Source organism: Heterocephalus glaber, unplaced genomic scaffold (genome assembly GCF_053883595.1).
Source record: "Heterocephalus glaber isolate CG9 unplaced genomic scaffold, H.glaber_assembly_v1.0 deba00000122, whole genome shotgun sequence".
Lineage (NCBI taxonomy): Eukaryota > Metazoa > Chordata > Mammalia > Rodentia > Bathyergidae > Heterocephalus > Heterocephalus glaber.
In genome coordinates, this window is record NW_028258138.1 from 30,979,733 (window position 1) to 30,988,430 (window position 8,698).

General features: G+C 33.8%; 1 long non-coding RNA gene across 1 annotated transcript in view; it reads right to left on the reverse strand.

The window, feature by feature from the left end:
• LOC110348605 (uncharacterized) overlaps window positions 1–8,095 on the reverse strand; it is a 32,000-nt gene extending 23,905 nt beyond the window's left edge. The window contains exon 1 of the long non-coding RNA XR_002393962.2: window positions 8,013–8,095. This is a non-coding gene — a long non-coding RNA (uncharacterized LOC110348605). The remainder of the gene's footprint in view (window positions 1–8,012) is intronic.
• Between the last annotated feature and the right edge of the window lie 603 nt (window positions 8,096–8,698).

Below are 8,698 nucleotides of genomic sequence, written 5' to 3' on the forward strand. Positions count from 1 at the left end.
TAGGACTATTTGAAAAAAGAGTTTGAAGATGAAAGATACAGACAGGATGTTGAAAAGAAACAATAATGTAACATACTAACATTTTCTACAGAGCAAAAAAAATTTACATTTTCCAAACTGAATTAAATTGCATTGACTAAGAAAAGAATCACTTTCACTACAGTTTACTTTATTTTGATTTCTACAAGTTGTAGTCCACAGAGTCAATTAAATATGTATGACTCTAAAAATAGATCATCTCTGAAAGGTTTTCAAGACCCAGGACTTCACTGAAAAGACTCAATAATTGTTTATGCCCATTCTTAATTTGAACTATTTTTTCAAATAAGGATTTCTTCCATTTATTCTATGACAATTTTACAATAAATATTAAACATTTTAAATATTGTCACTATCCCATACCACTCCATGATTTTATACACTTTTTAAAAACATTTTTGCTAATTTGTTTTTTTCTAGCTTTGTGCATAATAAATATACCTAAAAGTACACAGAATTAATGCATTTACTTTGGAAAATTTACACATAATTATTGCATTCAAAAAACTAAATATAATTAATTGATACAATTTAGTGAACTTGGACAACACATTACTTGTGTTCCTATCATCAAAATCCAGGTAAAAATTAAATGTTTGTCTCATAAAACATATATATTCCCTCCCTCAATATATGTACACACCATCATATAGTACTGCCTCACTGTCAAATCTTACATCAGAGTAGTATATTTCTTATAATCGATGCATCTCTTTGAAATTTTTTATTATGCTAAGTCCATACTTTTTATTTGGTTTTATGTTTGTTATTGTACTTTCCATGGGTTTTAGGAAATGTATAATGACATGCATCCACTGTCATAATATCATGCAGAGAAGTTTCCTTGTCTTTACCCTTCTAAATTTCTAGCAACCACTGATCTTTTTATTGTTTCCATAGTTTTTCTTTTCCAGAATATCAGTAATATTAGAGCTGGGGATATAGTTCAGTAGTAGAGCACTTGCTTAGCATACACAACTTAGTTCAAACCCTAGGATACACACATGAAAAGAATCATAAATTGTACATAACTTTTCAGTGGTTTCTTCCACTTAGTAATATGAATTGTAGTTTCCTCTATGGCTTTTCATGACATCACAGCTTATTTCTTTTTTGTTTGTTTGTTTGTTTGTTTGTTTGTTTGTTTTTGGTACTGGGGATTGATCTTGGGACCTTGTGCTAGCAAAGCAGGCAGCAGAACCACTGAGCTAAATCCCCAGCCCTCAGCTTATTTCTTTTTAGCAAGAATAATCAACCACTATATAGATGTATCACAATTTATTTATCTAGTTATCCACTGAAGGACTTCCAAGGAATAATCTCACTTGCTAAGTTTTGGCAATTAAGAACAAATATATTATAAACATTTTTGTGCAGATTTTTATATGGACATGGTATTTTAACTCCTTGAAGTAAATAACAATGAGCACATTTCCTGAATAATTTGGTAAATTTATGTTTAGTTTCATAAAATCTGCAAAACTGTCTATCAAAGTGACTCGACCATTTTGTAGCCTCATGAGCACTGAATGAGAGCTCTTGTTGTACCTATTCTCTCTAGCATTTGGTAGTATCAGTTTTGTGTAATTCAGCAATTCTAATGGGTATATAAGGGTATCTACTGTAGTTTTAGTTTGCAGTTTCCTATTGACATGTAATGTGGAATATTATTTCACAGACTTATATTTGCTATATGTGTATCTTCTTTGGTGAAATGTTTCTTCATTGATTTCTTAGTAAAATCAGGTGGTTCATTTTCTTTCATTGAGTTTTAAGAGTTCTTTGTATATTTTAAATGATATGTCTTTTTCAGAGTTGTCCTGTACAAAGACTTTTCACCAAATATGTGGCTTTTTTCTTATTTCAATGATCATGTTTTATGCAGAGCTGATATTTTAATTTTAACAGAGTCCAGGTTATCAATGATTTATTTCATGGAACGTGTTTCTTGTGTTGTTTTTAAAGTCTTCATTATGTTCAAGGTTGTCTAGAATTTCTTCTGTGTTCTCTTCTAGAAGACGTATAATTTTGTGTTTCACATTTTGTTCTGTTATCTACTTTCAAGCTTTGTAAAGTGTGAAAGATCTGCGTAAAGTATTTTTTCTCTATTGTATTCCCTTTGTTTCTTTTTCAAACATTAGTTAGCTGTATTTATGTGGTCTATTTCCAGGCTCTTTGTTCTGTTCCATTTATACTTGGTATTCCTTGTGCTGCCTAGACATGTTATTTGGTATCTGAAATTAATTTGGAGTAAACTTTTACTTATTCTTGATTCAAATATTCATTTTTTTCTCCTATTTTTACTCCCATGACACAAAAGTTACACCTTTTGTAGTTCCCCAACAGTTTTTGGATAATCTATGCTTTTTCCCCCCTCAGTCTTAGTTTTTGGTTTTGTTTGTTTGTTTTGTTTTGCTTTTATCTTTATCTTTTCCTCTTTGTTTTCTGTTTTGGAAGCTCCCATTGGTATAACTGCAAGCTTTGAGAGTCTTTTCTCTTCCTTTCCCAGTTTATTAATAAGTCAATCAGAAGCATACTTGATTTCTATTGCAGTGTTTTTGTTTTCTAGCATTCATTTTTCTTTTCTTTGGTTTCTTTCTTTTTTAGAATTTCTGTCACTGCTTACTATGCTCAACTGTTTTGCCTATTTGCATTATCTATTAATGCTGTTAGCAGATTGATCATAGTTATTTTATATTCTTGGTTTTATAATTCCAAAATCCCTGAAATATCAAAGTCTGGTTTTTTGCTCTGACCTTTCAAACTCTTCATTTCATTTTGTTTTGTTTGCTTTTTTCATCTATGTGCTTTGTAATATTTTCCTGATAGAAATCATGTACTAGGTCCATGGAACTGTTTTACATCAGCCTTTAATAATGTGATCAGGTAGGGGTCAGTCGCAAGTTCTTTAGTCCTATGTTTCAGTCTCAGACTTTTAGTGACCCTGAACTTATGGACTTTACAAGAGCTTCTCCTCCTTTAGAAGGAACAGATGGCTAGAGAGGGCTGGGCTTAAGCATATTCCTTCTGTTAGGTTAAGTGTGACAAAACCCCAAGTTGAGCTGTGGTAAAATAGTTTCCTCTGAGGTCAAGCCTTGTTAAGAAAAGAATGGTCTGTGACATGTCAAAGTGGGTTCAATTCCCCATCCTTTCCCAGAAAGCACAAGGAGATTTCTCTGATAGCCACTATAAGGTTGAGCTCCTAAAGGTAAAACTTACAAAGTGTGCCCTTTCCCCCAGGAGTAGCTCTCCTGGAACTTTTAGGGCTCCACAGGGAGCCTCCACCAATTCATCAATTGCAGTTCAAGTTTCCCTTTTTGTCCTAGGTTCCTATGAAGAATTTTTTCATGGGCTTCTGCCTGTTTCTCCAATTTTGGAGGCCTATGACATCATTTCCAGATAAGGGTAGTGACTGATTTTTCAGATTGTTCAGATTTTTACTTATATGAGAGTTACACTAGAATGAAGACTACCAAGTTGCTCATATGCTAAAACGAGAAACCCTTCTATTGTTTTTACTGTGGTTTTACCTGCAGATTTGCTAATTAAATGCTCCTATTTGTAAAAGTACACAAATTTTCTTCAGATTTACTCAGAATTTCCATTGCCAGAATTAGAAAAAAATTTTATCCTTCTAATCAAATTAAATACCATGGGAATGCTGTGACTAATGATAAAATGCTACAGATATGGCACCTATCCTTGGTCACAGAATAGTCAATGTGAGCCAAAAATCAGTGTATTAAAAAACATTTCGTTTTGTTCGTAGGTACTATTTTTTGGTGTGGTTTTTTTGTTTGTTTTTGTTTTTTTGGTTTTTTTTTTGAGATAGGGTCTTGCTATGCAGTTTAAACTGGCCTTGAACTTGGGGCATTCTTCCTGCTTCAGCCTAGCCAAGTGCTAGGATTACAAGCATGCACTACCTCTCCAGGCTCATAGGTACTAATTCTCCATTTCTTTAAATGCAATATTTGCTGATAGGCTCCATGATGAAGTTAATTCTTTATTGCTATTTTGAAAAGCATTTTGTTAAGCAGAATAAAACTTACTGTGAAATTAAAATTTCTAATAGGACACTACAGGCACATATAATTTTATCCAAATAATAGATGATAAATATACTTAAATTCCATTAAGCATGTCAATGGAACTAATATTATAGTAATAAGATACCTAATTTTAATGATTTCAGTACATACATTTGTCTCATGTTTGTCCAATTTTACGTGTTTTTAAAACTTAATTATTCCACACATATACATCCATCTTCTCTGTTTTAAAATATTCAGACACCTGCAATAACACATAGTCATAAAACTCTTTTATATCAAGTTACTCATCCCTCAGCTTGTTTTCATTACTATTCTATTGGAAGATTTCCACCCTCATCCTTTTCTCTTGGCAGTTAATTAATATATTCTTGCTCTTGAAATTCACTGTATAGCCCCTATGATTTAGGGAATGTCAAAGGGTCCTACTTTTTAAAATTCCCACTATTTCTTACTTGCTGCAATTTAGAAAAATTGCTGAGGCATCAATTAATGCAAATCATATAAAGGCTTCTATAATTTAAACTTAAAATGCCAGATCCAACTGAAGAGCTTTGTATTGTCATGAGTTGCAACTTAAAATACTGAGTTCAATTTTCATTTATCTAATGTTCCCCAGTAATAAGACATGTCTACTAAGGACATCTGTTACAATTTGGAAACCTCTAATTTTAATGAGAAATAATAGAGTTCAAGTCTGTAAGATTAGAGGTTATGGACTAGGTCTTTACATGGGTTTGGCGTCCTTGATAGAATGTTCTGCCAGCCAAACTAATATATTCACAAAATGCCTAAAGTCTTGATTCTGCAAGCCAAAAAGAAAAAGAAAAAAGAAAGGAATAAAAAAACTTTTCTTTCTTGTCACTTTGATCATTGCCTTGTTGAAAGTCTGTCAGCACCTGCTAGAAAATAATATTTTCTTCTCTTTTGAAAAAGCACAAGAACAGACAAGAAGCCAGTGAATAATTACACAATAAAATATACTCTGCCAACTGACTACCAGAGGGGAGAAGGCAGAAGAGAGGAGAGGTACAGAGAGAAGAGTAGAGATGACCTCTCTGAAGCCTGAGAGGGTCCCCCTGTCCCCCGGGCCTATGCCCTTTCACTGATGTTTGGAGACTCAGTGTTTGTCTCTTGGTAGGGGGTTGGAGAACGAGACTGAGAGAAAGACAAACCTGTGCTTTCTCCTACCTCTCTTGAACTGTCAACCTACAGATAGCAAAGAGTAGGCATCTGAAAAAACAACAGTATCTTCCAATTGGAGCAACTGTAACAATGCAATCCTGGGTTGTTTGTTTTTTACAAGACAAACTTAAGCGCTCCTTTTGGATCCAAGCCCTTAAAGGCATTTATGACTCTTATGGGTATTTATTTTATCTTAATATCTTGTGTTTGCTATGCCAAGAACAACAATCTCAAGTAAAAAGAATCCTGTCACTTTATTCACACTTCAACAAAAAAGATCGAACTACTAACTTCCTAAGACATGCATAAATAACACCTTTACAGTCTACTCACTAGAAGGATTAGAAGGAAAATGAATAAAACCCTGTAAAACTATGTCTATATAAGCTAAGCCCAGATCACTATCAAAATTGATTTCTCTCACTTAAATATTTTAGAACATCCCAATAGGAAGTAACAGAAAAATCATTTTTCTACTTTGCTTTCTGTTTAAAGGATGAATTATGATGACCCAATTTGCCAAGTTTTAAGTTTTATCAAAAGTACAAGGTTAATTTGAGGTCACATTGATAGTAGGGGAAAAACACAAAGATAATAGCAAAAAATTGAGCTGGTGGTGTTTCACACAGACATTTTTTTTTAAATGAGAGAAAGCTGTAAAAGTTCTTGATCCAGTTTTGAATAGGAGTATAAGGGAGGATGGTCCATTACCATGAATAAGATAGTAACAAGATTATGAAGTTTTCAACATGTGTAGAAATCTGATGAATATATTTTATTACAGTCAGTTCCCTAAAAATCCTTACATATATGCTCATTCATTCATCAAAATCTTAAGAGACCCATCAATCTATCACTCTATGTGTTTTATGTTTACCTATTGAAGGAAATGAAAAGTAATTTAAAAGCATTCAAATGTGTTTCATTTGCCTCATAGACTCTACTTTTAGTCATTTTCACTCTGTAAATACCATAAGCCCAGAGTTAAGTCACTGCGTGTTTCAATAAATGAATGGCTATCTTTCGTATTTGTAAATAAGTATCCCATTTTGTTTTTTATTTTCCTCAAAAAACATTTTTGCATTAAATTGATTGTCTCCTATGTAAAAATATAAATAGGGTGAATTTTTTTATAGTACAACTAATGAAATCCATTTCTATTCAATTTCTAAGTATGTTTAAATATCTCAATGATTTTTAACCTCCTCCAAATCTTTACATGTTTTGCTGAGTCCATTTCAGAAAAACTAGGGTTTTCATATTTTACTACTCAACATTTTTATACTACATGTTTAAAAGATTTGTCCTATCTTTATTAGTAGTCATACAGAACTTTAAATTTTAAAGGTAAATAAAAGGCTCTGACATTTTTTTCCGACTCATGTGGCTCTTTTGGTAATGATAGATTAATCTATTATGAATAGAAATAAAGGCAAGTTATGCTAAACAAACTTTATAGCTGTTTTGAGATTTAGCTATAAGGACTATAAATTTCCAGTCTTGTTATTAGGTATAGAAATCAGAGAGTTACTGAAAATTGATCAGCTGATTCCAATTTCTCTGATCACATTGTTATTCTAGCTTATTATTTTTTCTTTCCTAGGGCAGAACAGTTCAACTCTACACTGAGTGGAGGAATGTCCATTTCTAGTATTTTAGGCTGACATTCAGGAGATTTTTGTTTTCCTCCTATATTCTTTGAGATTAAGAAAACCAAATTTTTGCTTTTGTGTGAATATTATAGGGGTGCTTTTTTTTCTGTTTTTCTGTTTATTATCTACTTTGGTCCTAATGTTTTTGGCCTTTCAAAATTTATATATTGAAATCCCCATTTCCCTAAAGTGACAATATTGGGAAGGGAGGCCTTTGGGAGGTGAGAAAGTCATGTAAGTAGGATATTATGGCTCGGCACCACTGCCTTTGCAAAAGATAGCTGTCCTTCTGTCCTGTGAGATCACAGAAGAAGACAGCCATCAAGGAAGCAAGCTTTGGCCAGAACTCAGCCTCATCACAGCCTTCTAGCATTTAGAACTGTGAGAAATAATTCTCTACTGTTCATAAGCCGTACAGTATATATTTTGTTATAGCCACTCAAAAAGACCATCTGAGTATAATTACCTGAGGTATGGAAGCTAATAGATTTTAATAAAATAATTGCAACTTCTTTTAAAACTGGGTTTCACTATGCAGTCCAGGCTGGCCTTGAACTCACTATCTAGTTCAGCTTCGTCTTGAACTCATAATTTTCCTGCCTCATCTCCCAAATGTGAAGATTACAGGCACGTGCCACCATGTCCAGATGTAAAATATTTGTTGAAGTTAATGACAGAATTATTTTGTTATTTTATAACAAAACCATAATAAATATAATAAATATTACTTCTCTGTCTTAGTTATAACAACTATAACCTCTTAGTTACATTTTCTTGTTGCTAAGACAAAAATATTCAACACCCAAAGTTAAAGGAAGAAAGGTTTATTTATGTCACAGTTTGTAGAGGTTTCAGTACATAGTGAGCTCCAAGGCAGGATGGCCTGGCAGGCAGGCATTGCAGAGGAGAAACAGTTCATAGCGAGAAGGTAGCAAAGCAACATGGAAGGACCACAGCTTTTTCTGGCCCTTTTATCTTATCCAGGCTACTCAGGCTGTGTTGCCCTCACACCCCTAACCTTAGCACCCTTGATCCTAGCATTGCACCATGAATCAATCCCAGCATCACACACCCTAGATCCACATACCTGTGAAAAAACCCCATCTATGAATGACCACGTGAGACTCTGGGGGGACATCTAGACACAAGCCATAACACTCTCCCTTCTCCGGTAGCATTTTCCTATATATAATCTATTTCTAAGAAGAGAAATCCCCCAATCAATAAAGACAGTCATTGTGTATATTTGTCTTGTCACGATGCTTTTGCAACTCAAACAAAATGATAGTCCAAAGTCTGGCATGTTGGGTACTTCAGAACTAAGTGACATTGGCGCTGGGCATGGCGGTTCATGACCACAATCCCAGCACTCTGGGAGGCTGAGGGAGGAGAAGAGTCAATTTGAACTCATCCTGAGCTACTTAGTGAAAACTTGTTTCAAAATTACAAATAAAATAGTGCTGGGGATGTAGTTCAATGAGAATGCCCAGAGTCCAAGCCCCAGTAGAGCAAATAAAAGGAAAAAAAGTACACAAAGAAACAGACAAATTAAACAAAAGACACTGGAAGCTGTTACAAGCAGCTCTGGAGCAAATGTCTAACTTCCTCTTGCCCTCTTGTCATTTGAACCCCTTTCACAAAGCCAGTCATACAAACTATAACTATTACTCTAAATTTCCCTTTCTTTTCTTTGTAACAACTGACTATATGGAAATTCTCAAACAACCATTTTCAGACAGAGGGTTATAAGAGCCACATTCCATAAAGAAGACC